Consider the following 20,296-nt stretch of genomic DNA (forward strand, 5'->3'; position numbering starts at 1 on the left):
CTCTACTATTCCCTATGCACGTACATATGCTTGATCATAACACACACACGCACACGCACACAAACATAAAATCCCCCATGCAGCGCTGTCTGAGCAGCAGATCCGTGACCGATATGACCGCCAGTCGACTGTACTGTTGTGCGTGTCTGGTGAAGAAGAAGAGGGAGGACGGACAGTGACGTCCAGGCGATTACCAGTTGGTCTCAGCGTTTGATGCTTATTGGTTCCTTTAACCAAACGAGGTTCAGATACAGACACGCACCTCGATTGTATTTTATTTTGAGTGCAGCCAAGATGGACTTCTGAGGAAATCTCTTGCATGTTTCCCAGCCCGACCGCAGGAACACAACTAGAACTGGGAGTATTTTAGGCAGTGACAGATGGTGAACAGACAAAGGGATCATTTTTCCAGGGAAGCATAAATCAACAGGGTTTATGGGTAATGTATTCTTTTAAAAGGAGACTTTTAGTCTTTAACGCTTATTATAAAAAAAAAAAAAGAAAAAAAAAGATTTATTCCTAAATTTTGACAAAAAAAGCATTTGAAAAAAAAAAGTATTTACGTTTTACAGTGAACTATCTTCCCTTCTTGTCTTGGCGTCCTACAGTACCCTTGCCCCGGTCTGACAAGGTTATGTCAGGCAGTGTGCTCAGAGCATTGATTTCCCCTCCAACCTCTCATCTCTCCTGCTTGTTTGCAACATGGGCAGGGGATCACACACAGACACACAATCACACACCCTCTTTTTGTTGGAAAAAAACCCAATAATGCTCTCTTAGCACTTAGATTTTGAGCACTTATAAAAAAAAAACTACCCAAATGTCACACGTCTGGGTATCTTTTCAAGTACATCTGAAACAACTTATGACAAATTAAAGAGGAAATATGAAATAAAAATGATACAGTTGGATTCTTTTCCGTTATTTAAAAACACTTCACAAATGGAATAAACCCATTTAGAGGCTCACTCAAGGTTTGAGGTTTGTGAGTCAAGGCTTTTTAGGAAGCCATGACTTCATGTGGACTCCATTTGTTACTGCATTATAATGAAGTAGAAAAACTGAAAAACGAAATATGAAGTATTTTGAATGATCTTTTTTATTACCTTGAAAGATGATCCACAATTAGACAGTGGTTTGTTTCAAAATTGATGAGTGAAATCATTTGCAAACTGAAACGTGTGTCCTGCTCAACTGAATCACAAGTGGGAACACACCACCAACAAAAACCTTATGACCACTCACAGATGAATAACGTCTATTGGTTCATGTCATATTCTGGGCTATATTCGATGCTAAGTGAGCAGTTAGTTCTGGTAATCAACATGTTGGATGAGGGAGAAATGGGCAGGTGTTCAAACCTCAGCAACTTTGGCAAAGGCCAAATCATTATGACCAGGCGACTATAGGCTCATCAAACCAGCAGGGCTTGTGGGGGGCTTCCTGTCAGAGGAGGTTATACTGTAGATTATCCACAGTGGTCAGAGGAGCGACAAACCATGAACTAGTAACAGGGTGGTGGGGGATGTGCCAAAACAACTATGATCCCCAGTGACTCTGCAGTACGTGTGCCTGCAGTACATCCTGGTCTAACTTCTCTTCAGAAGTCTTGTAGACTCAATGACTCGGGATTTACGTTCAGTGTAAATGTTAAGTAACAATGCAGACAGTAGTTGTCAAGCAAATCTGACGTTAAATAGGGATATAGGAGGTTGTCTTCAATTACTGATCTGTAATTAATGTGTTAATTGTAACCACAATCTTTCCTGAACCTGAGTGTTTCAGTGGCTTTGCTAACTCAAATAAAATGTTTTTTATTAAAGTTGCTTTATTTAATTAAGTTTTTTTCCAGAATCCAGTGAGATCAACATCTGATTTTTAGTCCTGTTTGTTGCAAAGTCCAGGATGCGGCTCCAGGTAAAGTAATCACAAAAACCTTGTCGACCAGCAGATGAGTTTAAATTTTTAAGGTTTTCAAGGTTTAAACAGAAATCTGCAACAGACTTCTTCATCTTCAAACAAATAAATGTTTTTTGCCGTGCTTTGAATTTGCAACAGACTTCTTCATCTTCAAACAAATAAATGTTTTTTGCCGTGCTTTGAATTTGGTCTTTTAAACTGTCTTATCCAAAGGTTCTGTAAAAAGTAGAGTTAAATCATGGATCACAGTGTATCGTTTCTATATCTTCGACAGATTGTACAAATCACAAGCTAATAAGGAGGAGTGAGGAGCTGATGGGTAACAGGTCAGCACAGAGATGGGAAGAAGGTTCTAAACTAGAGGTTCTAAGTAACTTTTACACTTTTGAAATAAAATTCTGAGCACCTAACCTGAACCTAACCTAAATCATTTTTGTAACAAATTACTACCTAAGTTGTAAAATAAGACATTGCTACAAAAGTGGCTAAAATCTAAAAACATCAGTAAAAGCCTTTCTAAACTCAATCTACTCAGACTGAAAGCTTGGAACAATATATTCCTGTTGTGGTGATTGAACGCTCCCCCAAATTTCACCCTGCTCCATAAACTTGGCCAGTTTCCATAAGAAAGGGCTTTGCTAATGTGATTGCTGTGGTCATGGGCCTGCACTGATCTTCTTTTTATGAGCAAAAATGAGGTCTGATTGTTGGAGGCGCGTCTTGTGTTGAGGTCCCACAGCTAGATAGACAAGACATACAGACCAGCCGACAGTGGTGAATGAGTGGCGGTGTGCCAAAGCCAATAAGAGGCAGCGGTGGGAGCGAGGGGGAGGGGAAACACTCATGTATTATTCATACTTATTCTAATAATCCCCAGACAGTGGAGTGTGATGGTCTGTGTGAGTACTCATGTGTTTGCATGACAGTGATTTTAGGTAAAAAAAATAAAAATAAAAAAATTGCCTCTTCTTTGGCATTGTAGCCGTTAGAACAATCAGGAAATATACGTCTAGTTTGCTCTCATATTTTTATGAGAGCACATCACTGTATTTGGCTAATCCTTGAAACAGCATGATGCTCTGTCTGTATTTTGGTCTTTAGGATGAAGACCTGCTGAAGAACTTAAGCTCTTGTTATTTATAGATCTCATGCTTGACTCTGATGGATGGTCTGGCCCTCTATGAGCCTTTTCCCTATGAAAACATTATTACTTACTTTACTTATTTTTATTTTTAGACAGAAACTAGCAAGGATTTGGAAAAACCTTGTAGTTTTACACTTTTTAAATCTATCAGAATACACAGCTGTCTTAATCAAACACTCTTTTGGTCAAACAGTTGCCCAATCCCAGCTTCATAGGTTGTGTTAAGAATGACCTTCTGACATCTCTCACTCAGTATTTCAAATGTAAAATACCTTGCACTCAATATACACCTCTACTATGATTCAAATGAATGTTTGCCACATTCGATCTTATCTGGATCTTAAGTGTAACCTATAGTTACAGAAACATAGTGACAAGCATAAATGAATAACTAATGCTGTTGAAAAGAAATCTTTAGTAACTGCTTGCTGTCAAGCTAGCTATATATTAACTACTCCCCCCCCCCCCATAAATTGGTTGCTTTTAGCTTCCTAGCAATAACATTAGCATTAATTTACTACTTACGTTAGCCAATCACCTCCTAAAAAAACACAAAGCTTACCCAGACCCCTCAGGACATTAGTTTGTGCAGTTCACTGCAGAACAACTCTTTTTGTGGTTTGAAACAGACAATAATTCACACAGTAACAGAAAAGTCCCGCAACATTCTTATGTGCAATTCCTGAACAAAGTCTGCAGGTGCCTCCTCTACTACTTTATTGGGAATCATGATGACATAATTTATCACAACAATGAATGCTTAAACATACAAGTAAATCAGCATGATATGAAGTAACAGAAACCACGTTTTGGAAATTTGGAAGTTCAATTTGGAATTTCACTAACCTGGAGAGGGCTGGGTTTACAAACTAAACCAGCCATCAGGGGCCAAACAACATTTTTCTTCCTTCCTTCTTCACAGCTGTCATGTCATCTATCTTTATACAGTCTACAGTTAATACCGGTAATGAACTCTGTTGACTCTTTTCATCAACCCACTCAATTACAAACATTCACTACATACACACACAAGATCAAGTGTCTTCGTAAAACCCGATAAAGCATCAAACCACGTGATTTTCTTTTTAAATAAATATTTCTCGATTGACTCATCATTCAACAGCAATCATGTTAATAGCATGGAGAACTAGTGCCAGTCATAACTTTGAAGCCAGTGGGCTTATCACTTCTTAAAAGTCCAGTATAAAAACATACATGTTACTTTGATTGTGTTCCTGTTTCACTCCAAGCAGCAGACAGATAAACACTCACATGCATAGACAAGCAGAGAGAACGACTGGAGGAAAAGACCTCGACTCCATTGTCATGCGAAACTGGGGTCAGTTTTTGGATAAGCAGTTCTTTGGACTTCAGATCTGGCCTCTTGTCACAGACTGCTATTATCATAATCAACTAGCACAGCTCGGGCCTCTGGTCTGCAATCAGCTAAATAAAAGACTCTTTACAGGAGGGAGACTGGAGCAGGCCCACATTACACTGAAGGATTACCATTAGTTTCTATGACCACAAGTTCTTAAATTACAATTATTTTACAACATCGAATGTGTCACATGCAGTGTATTACACTGAGCTACATTAGAGCTCATGTCTCTCTCTGATTTCAGAAATAAAAACAGCTTAATTAGTGACTCTCTACTATTGTCACAATTGTTGTTGATGCTACATATTTCCTTGACAACAACATTTCTCATCTTTCATGTCAATCCTGATTTGAAATGTGCCAACTTGATTTAAGGACAAGCTAACCTCAGGGTGTGTGTCTTCAGTACCAGCATCATGTATCAATATCCTTCACCATCATTGTCTGAATTCAGGCTTATTATAGAGCATGTTGACAGGTTCATTTGAAATTGTGTTGTCCTTTAATTTACACACAGGACTGCAGAACCATTTATCATTTTATAAGCAGGCCCTGAATCTTCTGGATGTCCCTTCCCCATGTTTAAACATGTGCATAGAAGTGTAGGTAGGGTCTATATGTGTTTCTGTGTGTCTGCTCTCAATTCAAGTGACCTTTAATGACTTAAGGGAATCCCGCTATGGCTTACCCAGACACAATGACCTTTCAGCCCAGACAGGGCAAAGGGGAGGTGTGATTTGTGTTTGTGCATGGGAGAGATGGAGAAGGTGTCTGAATGTGTTTAATATGAATCAACTCTTTAATATTTATAATATAAAAACAAAAGCAGTGCCTGTCTTGAAACATGTTTTAATAAAGACCGATTTCACCCAAAACACACTTTTACTTATTCCTCCAGCCGGGTGTTTCGGTTTGTAGTAGCACTATGAGTTATGGCCTGTGGAATTTCTTTTCTCACCCCAGTATAATTAAGAAACAAAGACATTTTAGGGTAATGCTCAAATACTGGAAAATTAAGCGAGAGAACCTCAACACAACACCATGTGTTTTCAGAATCGCGTCGTGATTTCTTTGGACAATCCACAAATGTCACATTAGACAATTTTCTGTTTGACAAACTGTCAACCAATCAGAGTCTGGATAAATTCGGCAGGCACTGAGTCTCAGAAGTGGAACATACTAATTCTTAAAGTAAAAAAAAAAACAGCTGACGTCCTACCTGCAGTTGCACCCTGTGCATTAATACGGTATGTAATAAATGCAACATAAAATATCTTCCTTTTGTGTAACCTGCTTTTGCAGTGATGGATTACAGCACCTGACAGCAGTTGAAGATACTGAATGAAGAGGTATTATTGAAGGACATGAGCCCCTTCAACTTTACAACAATGATGATCTTCTTCATCAGATGGAGTTTCCCAAGCTCTCATGGATCATAGATGTTGATTGTAACCTTGTAAATAGTACATGACAAAGAATTCTCAAAACAAGGTCCATTAAGTATTTGTTCTGGAGCTTTCAGTTATGTCCACGAGTTGTCTCCGTTGTCACAGTAATGTAAATGTTCATATTATGAAGATATGAGGAAAAGCTCCAGGAAAGCTTCTAAAATGAACTCATGGTGAGGTTGGTTTTTAAGCCAAAGCCTCCAAAGTCCAGAATGAGATTTAACTATGAACTTCTAGGATGCATTGCATGTCATAACAATGTAAAATGATACGATCAGGAATCTGGGTCTGTATTTAAAGGACCAGTGTGTAGAAATTAATGGCATCTAGTTTCAAATTACAACCAAGTGGATACCCTTTGCCTCACCCTCTGCTTCCGAGTGTTTAGGAGAATCTGAGAGTTATGAAACTTGCCTTCCCTCCAACCACTGCTTGGTTTGTCCATTCTGGGCTACTGTAGGACCACTGTGGTGCAATATGGGTCCACCCTCTATGCAGATATAAAGGGCTCAATCTATGGTAAAACAAACAAAACAAATGATTTTAGTTTCAGGTGATGAGGCACTAAAACATTATTATGACATACTGAACTTTTAAAGTAACATCAATTTCACACACATATTAAGATTTTATGTTCTATAAATCTGCTTTTCAGTACACAGGGTTAAAAAAAAAAAAAAAAAATCCCAAAACCTCTTCCATTCATCAAACCTCACAAACCTACACTGAGTACTGTTTCTTTTAAACTTGAACTTTTTCAGCCTCACACTCATGTCACTTTATCATGTCACATCAAAAGTAGCATCAATCTAAAGGCCAAACAATAGACAATGCATTGCTCGCTTGTGTCTTTGCATTCAGTTTGCAAGTCTGCATGTTTTTGGCAGGATCCTCTCGCCTTAAAATGAGCTGGGGGAGGGCCAGCTTCCTCGCCCATCCTACCTCCTTCCTCTGTCTCTCCCTCTCCCTTTCTTCCTCTATGTGAAACGCCTCGAGCATCCACGGTGCTGAACTGTCTCTAATCGATTTGTCTGTGAAGGCGAAGCGTCACACTCAGAGTACCACAATGCAATTCTCTCTCTCTCTCTTAGTGACATGGTGCCCCCACCCTGAACACCTAAGGCCTGAGCCGAGTGACGGGCAGATTCTGTTCTGCTGGGATAAAGAATGGGAGGACCCTTCAATTCACCACCAACAATGACAACAATGAAACACTATGACTGAAACCAGTAATATTACAATCACCACCGACAGTGCTAATTTTTACTGTTAACTATCAACACTAATGTCAGTTTAGTACAGTTTGGTACTTTAAAGATAAAGTCTCCTTAGCTTTCATGGTGTTCTAAATTTCTGAATGCAAACATTTTTGAGTAGGAGTTTAATCAGATCATGAGCAGATTTTGATCAATCCTGTCTCTGAGAAATGACATTCCTGGAAAACCAAATTGCAATAGCAAATTGTAATTGTGACCGGATTATGTTTTCTATTAAAGTAATGAGGAACATTTTTTAATTACAAGTCACAAATATGTTCATACTTAACGTATCAGCAATACAAATTGACAATGTCCTCTTTATTTCTGCCAAAATATCTAGTACAATATCCTCCCACAGTGACAATGTTATTATCAATATTTTTATGGATAGTTATAGGCTCTGGCGGTGCTTGGTAAAATATCATGTTCTGGCTAATATAGAAAAGAGCCAGTTGTTATTGAAATCCAGACCAATTTATCTACATCTTTCCCTAACCTTACTCCATATTACTCTGTATTCCAGTTCATTTCAACCTGAAATATTTCCCGTTAATGTGGCTGTTGTTGCTTTATGAGTCAGACAAACTCTTTAATCTCCACCTTGTAAAGAGTCAGGAGGGGAAAGGAGTCACACAACCGAATGCAATTTTGACGCAAATGCCTCGGTTGGAGAACTCTGATGCACTTTGCAAAATCGCTGCTCCGGGTGAGTGATTTCTGCGTTTGCTTTTGGTCTTGACTCGAAAACAAATATTTAAAATGTTAATTGTAAAAATCCTGTTTTTTTGGAAAGTTGCAGGGAGCTCACACGAGTTCCCCTGGTGCACAGTGTTTATGCCGTGGAGAACAAGAATGTAGATTGTGGGTAGAAGCCTGGCAAAGGGCGTCGCTCTATCCTGGGCTTAGCAAGATGATTGTGATTTGTACTTTAAACAAATACAAACATCATTTCTTTGCCCTGTAGTAGAATGATATCTGGGTGGAGCTGTGGAGTTATCTGGCTATACAAGAATAGCCTAAACCTAACCACAGAGAAGAACCACTATCCAGCCCAACCACCTCCTGCCATACGAAATGCTGCTCTTCATTTATTTAACTGTGTACCGTGAACCAAGCTGATGAGAATGTGCTGTTTTATGTGCTGGGAGAAATTTAGCTAGTCACCTCAGTTCGCATTTATAAGATACTATATATTGTGAATACTAGACTGGATGAGTCAGCTTGTCACAGATTCAATTTTGCAAAACAGAAGTGCATCGCACATTTTAAGTGCCGTTAATAAAAAGTTGTGACTCTCTCTGAAGGTTTTACCCCAAATAGTAGACCAATTTTTAGCCAAACGGAGGCTAAAGACTGAGTGAATGAGTGATGGCAAACATTGTGAAGACAAAAATGTTAGCAAGCCCCCTGTTTTTTAGCATGCAGCTAACAGTAAAGTTTTCCAGACAGGAACAAGCTTGTTACCAGCCACAGTCCAGGCTAATTAAGCCAAAAGCAGCAGGTGAAATGAATTTAAAAAAAAAAGTTTTGTACATAAAGCAAGACTAACATTGAGATAGTTTCACTCGTATGACTTGGTTGGCTTTGGTGTGTGTCTCTGTTTGTTAAGGTCAATGAATAATTACAATAACCATGTTCCAGCTCTTTAACAGTGTTACCTCAACACACTGGTGCTAATCTATGTTGGTACCATGCTGAGTTACACAAAGCCAACACTGATCTGCTGTGTACAGCCTGACCTAGCATCTGTATGCGTCTGTTTGTGGCCCCCCCACTGTGTGTGTGTGTGTGTGTGTGTGTGTGTGTGTGTGTGTGTGTGTGTGTGTGTGTGTGTGTGTGTGTGTGTGTGTGTGTGTGTGTGTGTGTGTGTGTGTGTGTGTGTGCTTAGCCAAGGGTGCGTATATGTGTGTGTGTGTCTCGAGCACACACTTGATGGGCAGTATCTCCTGTTTCGCAGCAAGGTCAGAGATTGAACAGGCTCAAACACATATGTTTATACACCCACACACAATGGACACAATTATGATCTGATATAATTGTAGGGTTGACCCCAAGGCCTCTATATAAAAATATATTTGTAAAAATAATGAACATCAGGTTCAAACTGGCCCAAAACTACAATATTTGTCTGTCTGTGACTCCATGCACATTTTCCATTTACTCCATTCATGGAGCAGTTTAGCAGGACTCAAATGGATACGTGGGTGACTGGCGGAGCAACTGATCAAAGCCCAACTACAGCTTGGTGTGTGGCACTCAGCAAAACGGGGATCATCACACTGATGTTGAAGCTCTGTAGCTGGTGGACCTGGAGGAAATCTGAAGGTCACATGAGTACTTTTGGAAAAGTAAGTAAGAAAGTAAATATAACACCTTTGGAAAATAATAAACAATATTATTTTTTCAACTTTCAAATGTCTCCTGCTATTAATTCTGACACAGTACTTCATATATGCAGTATAAAATGCACTCATTTACTTCCATTAAATTCCAGTTGGCAAGGTTTTTGCAAACTTGCATAACACCAAAACCAGAAATGAAAAAAAATTATATTTTGCATCATTTACACCTCCAAATGAATGATTTCAAGAAGTTCAGAAGAAGAAACGACCACACAATTGTCTAAAGAAATCGCTTTCAGAGTGACCCTGAACCTTTTTCTACCTGTTTTTTGTAAGCTTTCACACAGCAAATCAATCCACAAATGCAGTGATTGTCCAGATATGAAGGGGTCGCTCCAGCTCTTAACACAATTCACTTTTGTATAACACTACCAATTCCTTCTTATAGAGATTGTCCGAACATGAGCGCTGCTATCCCCGTTTGCTTGGATTATTTTGGGAGAAATACAAAGACGCGTTAAAGACACAGAGGCAGCATGATGCAGCCACGATGACACATGAAAAACACTGAACCCTTAAACCTACTGCCGTCAAATCAAAGCTCCCTTAGTCATGCCACACTACTGCTAACAAAACAAAACGTGAGTTAAAATGAATGAATGAATGAATCATTTTTCATGCGCTGGTCACACGTTAGGTCACTGCTTTCTTTTTCTTTTCTTTTTTTTTTTTTAAACTTCAAGGTAACCGTTAAGTGCAGGTGTTCAGTCAGGACTTCTTTTTTAAGGCTTCTTTTAACCTACTTAGGTGCAAGATACATGTGGGGATGCAGCACAGGACAATATGCAAAGCTTTCACCAGAAGAGAAATGGACTTACACTTACAGCACAGAACAATGCATGTGAGAGACGGATTTGTGTACTGCTGAAGGAATGAAGAAAAAACATGAATGATACCTAAAGACTGAGACAATAACTGAGGAAAATATCAAAGACAAGTGACAGGGAGAGACAGCTGGACAAACCTGGACACCGAGCTAGAGGAAGAAAAAAAAGGGAGACGGGGGAAAAGAAAGAAAAGAAGAGGATAATTCGGGCAGAGTGAGCAGGAGAGACAGAGAGCCTTTAATTGCTTCGAGGGAGCATGACAATTGAGAGGGGCGAAGAGGGAGGAAAATCTCCAGCAGTATTGATCAGTCCGGCTCTTCCATTTCAGTCGCCTGCAACCCCCTCCTGCGTCTCCCCCTTCACCCAATTTGCACCCGTAATTTAGACTGTAATGTGTTTGTGTGCGTGTATATTGAGGTCATTTTGCACAGTGTTTGTCCTTCACTGTGTGCCTACATCTCTTTTGTATTCATTTACTGGTTAATGTGCCTGTCTATCACGTGTCAGTGCAGAGGATCCAGAAACAGTGCAGTAAACAGTGTTTATGTGTGTGTCTGTGTGTGAGTATGTATTAAGTATATGCAGGGTAAAATGTGATAAATTGTTTTAAAAGAATGTGTGTAGTTTGATGCTTGAAGTGTGTGCAAGCATGTGTGTCCTAACAGTGTGTGTAGCAGGTGATGGGCATGGAGGTGGTGGTGGTGGGGGGTATCCTTCCAGATCGATCTCCTCTCTCCCTTTGGAGTGACCCTGCACCTCCTCCTGTTCCTCCTCTTGGACCTAATGAGACACAACTCATCATGGGGCCAACCCACATACACACTGACACACACAAAGGTTCATAAAAAAAAATAAAAAAATACACAATTGTAATTGCAAATGTCCCAAAGTGTGACAAACAGAATTTATCTCATCCATCTCAAGTTTCTTAGAGACGCTTAAACAAAAGTAAAAAAAAAAAAAACACAACCCCCCCCCCCTCCCCACACACACACACACACATTCACTGCCTCTGCTGGGGGCTCAACGTTGAGGCTACGACCTTCCACCCCTGTCTCAGCCCCAGACTGAATCAATTCCTAACCAGACAGACACCCACCCCACCACCACTCACTCCCCAAACACAATGACCAGAGCCCCGCTGGTTCTGCAAACAATAGGAGGGACATCCAGAACCTGAAAAGACTGAGCGTGTTAGCCTGTGTGTAACAGAGGCAAAAAAGGTGAAAGGAGGCATGTCGGTTAGTGAAACACTTAAATCCAACAGACCAGTAGTGTCCTGTTATTGAAGCATGCAGTCTGTCATCTTTAAAGTTATGGACCGAAAGGGAGCTCATTCAGTTTTGGCCCTCAAGTTGCAGGGTCTATCAATCAAGCTATCTGTGCCAATACTGAGAAGTGTTAGTTTGTTGAGGATACTCATGCTCCCCAGAGGAGCAGGACACTCAATCCTGTAAAAAGTGTCTATTGCTAAAGGTAATACTCAGACAAATAACACATAATGTAGTCACTGTCAGTCAAATGATAAAAGTAAGTACTCATTCATCACACCATTAAAACCTTTAAAATTTGAATCTGGGGTTCCAGATTAGGTGCCAAAAATTAGAGGCTCCTTATAGGGAGTATAGGGGAACCTCTGACATCGAGGGTTTGGTGCTGTCTTGAAGTGTGTGGTGTCATCATGCCAAAATATCAAGATTTCTCTTTATGTTTCTGTGACCCACAGCACAATTCTCAGGCAAACCTCTTGGGATACCTCTTTGATCTGGATCACCTTCTTCCATTTTCTCTACCATATCTGAACAAACCTTCTGCCCACCTACTTGATCAGGGTCAGAAAAAAAAAAGCATCTTAAAGTAAGTTATTTGTTGTAAACAATGTGTGTGGTGTTCTGAACATACAGCCTGCACGGGCCACTTTAAGGGTTCCAGAGTTGTCCTCCAATTTCCACGAGTTTGGGTATTTTTAGCCTTTTAAGTGGTATGGTTATAGCAATGTCAATTGTTGGGTCAGTTTTTTAATATGGAAACCACTTTTGGACTGCCATTCATGGCCGCAGTGGGATGAATCCTACTTACTTAGCCGATTCTCTGACTTCTTTGGTTTTTCAGCAAGTACCTTTAAAATTATATTTACATCCCTCAACTGGACTTTAATTAGACGTTAATTGTCTTAAGTTAGCATGTAAGCATGCTAACATGTGGTAATAAGCCCAACATACAAGCCTTACAATTGTAGCATTTGTGTGGCTAAGTTCAGCCCCTCAAACATCCACAGCTGGCCAGACAAGTGGACTGCTGTGTAGATGATTGTGAAAATGTCCACACACACAAGTATGATTACAACAATCAGGACCACATTCAATGAGATTTGTTATATTCATGTATCTGTTAACAAAAGGAGCGAGAAGCGATAAGGATATCTGTGATTGCAGCCCCAGCTGGAACAATTTCTAATGAATTAATACATTGTGAAATGAAAGAACTTGTCATTTAACGGGTCACTGTTTCAACGGCACATAAGATGCCCTTAAACACACTCAATTAACCCTGTTTAAAGACCACCAGCTAGTAGCACTGAGGGTTTGCAAACCACTGGGGTCAGCACTGGGACCCCATTTCAATCACACCAAAAGTTTTAATAAAGGCTTTTTGAACGGCAGCTCCAAAATATAGCCAAAATGTAATCTTACTTCACATACAATGTCAGACTATTCTTTTTCAAGATTGTATTTTGTGATTGATCTGCTCTGACCCAGTTTACATTAATGAATTGGTTTATCAAGAATTAAGTATAAGTGTCCTTCTTTCATTTCATGTCTGACCAGAAAAATCAGTCCAGTGTGGTGTGGGAGGATGTTACATAACTGCAGTAAAAACCATCTCAAAAGTACCTCAAACTATTTCATCTGTCTGGTTTTAGTGTCTCATGATGATTTAAATGCTTTTTACACTTAGAGAAGAGTTACAGTTCTTGGGGAAATGTTTTTTTGAAAAACCCAAGTATGCCAATGGATTTTCTCTGTCTGTCTGGGAGTAGGAAAGAGACGTTTATACTGCGTGTGTGTGTGTGTGTGTGTGTGTGTGTTTTATGTGCTTGCTCCCACCATTGCCAAACAACTCACATGATAAACAAGATAACAAAAAAAACAACAACAACAACAACAAAAAATTCTAAATGTGTGAGGTACATGGTGAAAAAAAGATAAAAATCAAAGGATGCTAATGAATGGCCAGAATGAAAAAAAAAAAGTTTTTCGTAGCCATATTCCAGTTCAAAGAATATCAGCCCTCATCTTTATAAGTAATCAAACATACTAATGTGGCTGATCGTGCGCGAGTGAAACAATAAGCATGGGAGAAACTGAAGACAAGCCCAGCAAAATATCATTGTTGTAAGGTTTTGTGTACCTTTATTTCCATATCTCAATGCCAACCACAACATCTATGAGTGAAAAAAAAAATCCTGATGTTATTAAACATCTTTTAACAATTCTCAGCTGCAACTTCACCAAATTTGATCCAACAGAACTGAAGCACATCAATGTTACATCCATTTTAGTTGTAGTGCCATGCGTCCTCTTCATTTTAGCCAATTGGAGAGCTTTGTAGGTTGTGTATTAATAACGGATATAACACTTAGCAATATGCTTTTCTTATACGTGGTAACTGTGTTTACATCATGACTACACTATTTTACTACTAATATGAAGGAATCCAATAAAAATTAAAATCATTCATGTAAACACTGAGAGATTCTGATTAAAAGGGGTAGTTTTCACCTCACCAGCTATTAAAAAGACACTCTCTGCCTGATTGCTTTCTATTTTTGGGATTACTTTACTCTTTCTGTGCTTGCATGCACACTTGAATTAATTCTGTGATGTTACCCACTGAGAATACACCTCTCTTGCTTTTGTTTTCTCATAGATTACTCTGTAAGGCGAGCTTTTTCATCGACAGAGAAATCTTATGAATCTATACAGCTTTGTTGTTTGCTGTCATCCACCACAAATATGTACATCTAATTGTATGAAATAAGCAAATGTATGGACAATGCAGTGGTGACTGCATCATGTCTAATTCTTCATTATATACACTGGACCAATTTTGCTGTTACTGTGGAGGTTTTGTCAGCTGATGACCACAAAGAGTGATTTATTCCAAAAGGGAAAAAAAAAACATTCCATATTGAGCACCTTTCAGCAGCCTCTTTAAAACACTTTGGCCCTGTTAAACCATGCAGTACCTGACCGCCCCGCTCAAACTGTTTATTTGACTTGCTGCTGAGAGCGCCGCTTTGTGTGTGCAGGCAAAATGTGTGTATGGACGCCTACTTGTGTTTGTGTGTGTGTGTGTGCTTTGACAAGTTTATGCATGTGCATTCAAGCTTGTGCAGTCATTCTGGTGTGTTGGTGTGTATGTTCACACTGGCATTAGGCCTTGCTTCCTTCCTTCCTGTTCAAGGGAACTTGGTCCCTTTACCCACCAACGCTCTTCTCTGGGATGGCAGTTTGTGTGTGTGGACCAGTTTGTGTGTGTGTGTGTGTGTGTGTGTGTGTGTGTGTGTGTGTGTGTGTGTGTGTGTGTGTGTGTGTGTGTGTGTGTGTGTGTGTGTGTGTGTGTGTGTGTGTGTGTGTGTGTGTGTGTGTGTGTGTGCGTGCGTGCGTGTGTGTGCACTTGACAGTTGACTGAGCAGGGTGGTCCTAAAGGACTACTCTATTGATCTAGTTCCTGATTCTCAGAAACACACACACACACACACACACACACCTGCACCATTGTGCCAGGCAAACACCCCCAATATAACCTAAAGCATGTGATACACTCTTCCTGACCCACCTTCTCTTTCACATCTGTCCTTCCCTCCTTTCTGTCTTTATTTTTGTTTTTCTTCGTAATATATTGTATATTACCAAATGATGAAGTCACTTCCCTCTCTCATGCTTGCACAAAAGCTAAACAATGAACACACACACACACACACACACACACACACACACACACACACACACACACACACACACACACACACACACACACACACACACACACACACACACACACACACACACACACACACACACACACACACACACACTCTCGCTTTATCTTTCTCTCTTTCTCAGACACACACCCGGAGTTGTGAATTGGGTTTGTGTGGGAGCACAGGGATACTTTCAATATTGCATCATTGGGATGCGCCACGTCTGTGTCCGGGGTCAGAGCGCTATCATGTTGCCAATCAGCAAGGCAGCTCAGAGCCCTCATCAGCTTTTGATTGCATTTAGAATGGCTAATTAAATAAAATATGACATTATGTAAATGTCTGTGTCTCTGCCATATGGCCCCGGGCACTGCCCCCCTTCACCCCACCCTCCTCCAGCACACCAGGGGCAAACAATCGTGCTTTATATGTGTGGGTCTGTGTAAATGTGTGCGCATCCACGTTGTGTGAAAGTGAGGGAGAGTGAGTAAATCAGTGGTGGGCTGAATAAACGTGGACTAAGTTTCCCAAAACCTGCTCATTAAGATCGTCTTTCAAGTTTACCTTTTGTTTCTTCTTTTTTTCTGTTTAATTGTCTTTGAAACATTATACAGGTCTGCTGTATGTATTTCACTCAAGTCTGGATTCACCAGCTGCAGTGGACTGTGCATCTGTTAAATTATTGTTTTTCAGAATTACCCTGAGATGTTATCAGACTGAGAGTTACTTTAAATCATATAGTTATAGAAAACGCATCATTTGTACCTCTGCAAAGGAGGATGTGTCTAGTTTGTTTGTTTATTTATTGTCAGGACATCTAAAAGAAAACACATAAAGGCTCAGTTCATGTCAATTATGGCAAAATAGGTACGATATAACCATGCAGATAGTTGTAGTTTTTAATGGCAAGATTTTTAAATATCTGCCTTCATCCTATTTTAATGGTGGTGAGTGGAATAATGGGAGTCGTTCTCTCTGATCCAACCCTTAAGAGTGTACCACTGACAGGAAATATGCCACAGAGGAATGCTTAATAATCACTGTTGAATTATGAATGACTAACTCTTTTATGATGTATATGATAAAGGGTTGGTTAGGCAGAACCTCATTATCGTGGTTACCATAATACCCATGTGGTTAAGATAATGGAGTGGTCATGGTTATAAAAATGACATTAGATAGCAATATTGTTGACCCATCCATCCACCCCCCCCCCCATCTACTCCTCATTCAAACTTTCTGTATAGGCCAATTCATGGTGTGCGTGTCGGTAAATAGGCGCACTAAACATCAGGTTTAAATAAAGTGGAAGTACCTTTAAAATTAATTTCAAAGATTTTCATTTTAACAAGAGTCTGTTAAGTAACCATGAATTGCCAAATGAGGAGACAGAACGGGGCTCGAGCATGTGACACATTGAGGTGGATGTCTGTGACTACATTCCCAGTTAAAATCACAAGCCAAGTACAATTAGTGAAGCATTCATCTAGCAATGGCTGTATCTCCAGTGAGTGAGTGCCAGCAAAGATAGCAAAACAGAGATATTCAAGGTAGTAACTTTAAAGTCAAACGTTTTACCCCACCTCCTTTTTATTTAGATTTGTGACTCCATAACTACGTCACTTGACTTTCTCCTTTTCTCGCGCCACAGCCACATAATGGTGCCATCACTTTAACATAAACATATTTTTTTGGGGGGGATATTCACTGAAATGACTGATGCAGTCTCACATGACTGAGAGAGGTTGCATAACAATAGAAAATAACTTTAGATTGTAATAAGCTCCTTGTTTGTTATGGGTGGACAGTCTTGATTATTGGTTGCAGTACTTGAAGTAATTTGAGAAAAACTGAACACTGAAGTGGTTTTCCAATGATGAGCAATGATGTAGTTGACGGTTTTCACTGGATGTTCTTTCTACCAAAATATTATGGTGGCAGCATATCCTTAAAGAATCCCTTCATCTGCCAATGTCAGAAGGCAAAAGCGTTTACAGCTGTTCTAAATGACCGCTCCTGAAAGTGGTACAAAAAGCCAGTTGTCATAGAGGCAAGATGCAATAATCATTTAAATATGGGGAAAACAGCAAACACTTTTCAGGAGTCTTTCCTGGGGGACATTTGTAGTGATGTCAAGGTTGTTTTCACGTTAAAAGTGACAAATATACTTGAATAAAAAAAGAACTCAGGGGTGATGTTCAAACCTTGCTCTTTCTTTCTTCACAAGTGGCCATTTTCTGTATGAAGTGGCCTTGATTGTCAGATTACAAGTTTTGTAGGGATTTAAGTGTCAATCCAGGCGTTTTAATAAAAAAAAAAAAGTCCTATTAGAATATAAATTATTTTTCTGAAAATGATTTGTCCTTCAATTATTGATTATTTTTGTTATGATCACCACTTGGAGAGCACAGTTCATGCACCTATCGACACGCATTACTTGTGGTGTTGCTCAAATATGACCACAGCTAACAAAATGTGAGATATGGACCCATTTTGTTTTCCTACTGGCAAGCGAGGTGTCGCAAAGCTTCTCAGTCTAGACACCGTCACCAGTGCTTTACCTTTCTTTATTGTGTGAACTCGAGATGGCCATTTCCTTGATGGGTCGCAGCGTTTCTACCGCTGACTGGCTGTGTATGATATGTGCCTATATGTCTGTGTACATGTGCATCTGTGTGCGTTTCCCGGGGGCTGGGTTGCTGCCTGTCCCAGTGATAAGGCTTATGTGGGGCCAGTGTTACCAGGCCAGTCACACATACAGATAAGAGCAGATAACATTCACTGGAAGAACGGCTGTAGGCTCGACACAGCCCAACACACACCGCACAATACTGTGTGTGTCTTTCAGAGCGGTTGCTTTTGTGTGCGTGTGTGTGTGTGTGTGTGTGTGTGTGTGTGTGTGTGTGTGTCTGTGTGTGGACATACAGTCCCATAAACTGTGTACATCTGTGTGTCTGGGAGCAATCTTTTGCACGTGGGTTTTGTGACCATGCCTCCCGACAGAAGATTATGAGGGGTTATTACGGTAAAAGAAAGTCTTTTAAACAAAGGCTTTGTCTTTGCAGTTCAGGCAGCTCCCCACTGCTGCAATGTTGCGGTAAGTCACATTTGGTTTGGGGAAACTGCTTTCTTAATGAGTGTATTATTATTTTTCTTTATCCTTCGACAACACTGTATTGTTTCAATTTGACATTCTTGGACACTGTCAAAGTTTAGATCTGCACAGCTTCCACTAGTGATGACGAAGCAGTAATTTTGGAGCGGTCGGAGGTTTAGTACCTTGCTTAAGGATACTATTGCAGGCCATTATTTACTATTAGTATTTAGTTCTCAAACTCAGATAGCGGTTTCCCCTGTTAAAATCCAATGTTTTGTCCACCCAACCATCCACCTCGACCTCCTCCCAATGCTGTTTTATTTATTGTTATTGTCGATGTTAGTTACTGTTGTTTCTTTTAACCATGACCCTATCATAACTTCAACTGCAGGTTTAAGATCGCAACCATGATGATGGAAATCATCGAACCTTACTAAGATACTTATCTTTCCCGAAACCTAACCGGGTTGTTTTTGTGAATGAAGCAAACCTAATATTTACCATTGCATCATCACATCATAAAGGGCAAGTTTGATCTTTCAGCTAGTTTACCAGGTTTGTTTAGCCAAAATGTCTAATAGTTGTTAGTCAAATGGATGTACAAACCAACAGAGGGACAAGCCTGGGTTGTGATTTTATTGAATTCCATGTGAGAAAGAAAACCCAGAGAGGAGAAGATAACAAGATGGGAACACACTTATCCTAACCCTGCCGTACAAATACAGTGGCCAAATCGCACCAATGCCTCCTTCTATTCACTGTTTAAAGTGTTGAAAAGTGTGTTGACTCCAAAGCTTTACAATAACTGTCTGTTCTTCTGTAGATTTTTGTCCTGGCAGCAGTGTAAGTAGAGGGATTCTCCACAAGATATACGTTAACATCACTAAAGTGGAGGTCTGGCAGGGACTTCATTGTTTTTAGAGATTGAAAAACCGCAGTGGAAACTGTGTATGGATCGTAGGTGCCCAAAACTTGTAGTTTGTTCCTCTAACTTAATTTTTCATCTGCTGAGAGGTGTTTCCTAACAGTTGTGGTTTGAAACAAATGGAAAACTGACAGACCTGCTCTGCAGTTCTATAGATTGTCCAGTATTGGTTGCCATGTTTAATTGATATTTTGCCTTCCAGGGTTCTGCGCTGGTCACATGACTGAAAATTATGAAATAACATTCTGTGGCATATCTCCGGCCAGTTCAACCCAAACCATGATCCTTCTCTAAACCTAATCAAACCTTAAGCACGGTGATGTCATATCATGAAACAGGATGTTAAGAGCATGTGGACAAACAATGTAATTTGTCTTTTGATCTTATGGATGCAAACCATTCATTCATAAAGTGGATCATATAATTTCGACATCCCACTGTGTTAAAGCAGCAAACATCAGCCAGAATTCTCTATATTAAGACACTACTTTCTCCCGCTCTCCCTGGTTGCCTTTTCTCCACCTCCCTTTATTTTCCTCCCTTTTTGTTGTTCTCATTTTTATAACCTAAAGTCTCTCTCTTCTCTGTCCATACACCATAACCAGACCACAGAAGGGGCTGCTGCAAAGCGTTAGAGGTTGCGGTTGGCATACATACGCCCAGAGGGGCCCAGGCCTGTCAGCTCAGTAGCCCCACATCTGGAGCCTCCCGCTGGGCCAGCAACCTCCCTCCAGCCCTCCTCCTCCACCACCACCACTGCTCCCTAGAGAGCACTGAGCACACATACCACACACACACACACACACACACACACACACACACACACACACACACACACACACACACACACACACACACACACACACACACACACACACACACACACACACACACACACACACACAC

The sequence above is a fragment of the Brachyistius frenatus genome, unplaced genomic scaffold (assembly GCF_029030835.1).
Source record: "Brachyistius frenatus isolate BFR_SWC_R1_liver_20210118 unplaced genomic scaffold, ASM2903083v1 Contig_8, whole genome shotgun sequence".
Taxonomy (NCBI): domain Eukaryota; kingdom Metazoa; phylum Chordata; class Actinopteri; family Embiotocidae; genus Brachyistius; species Brachyistius frenatus.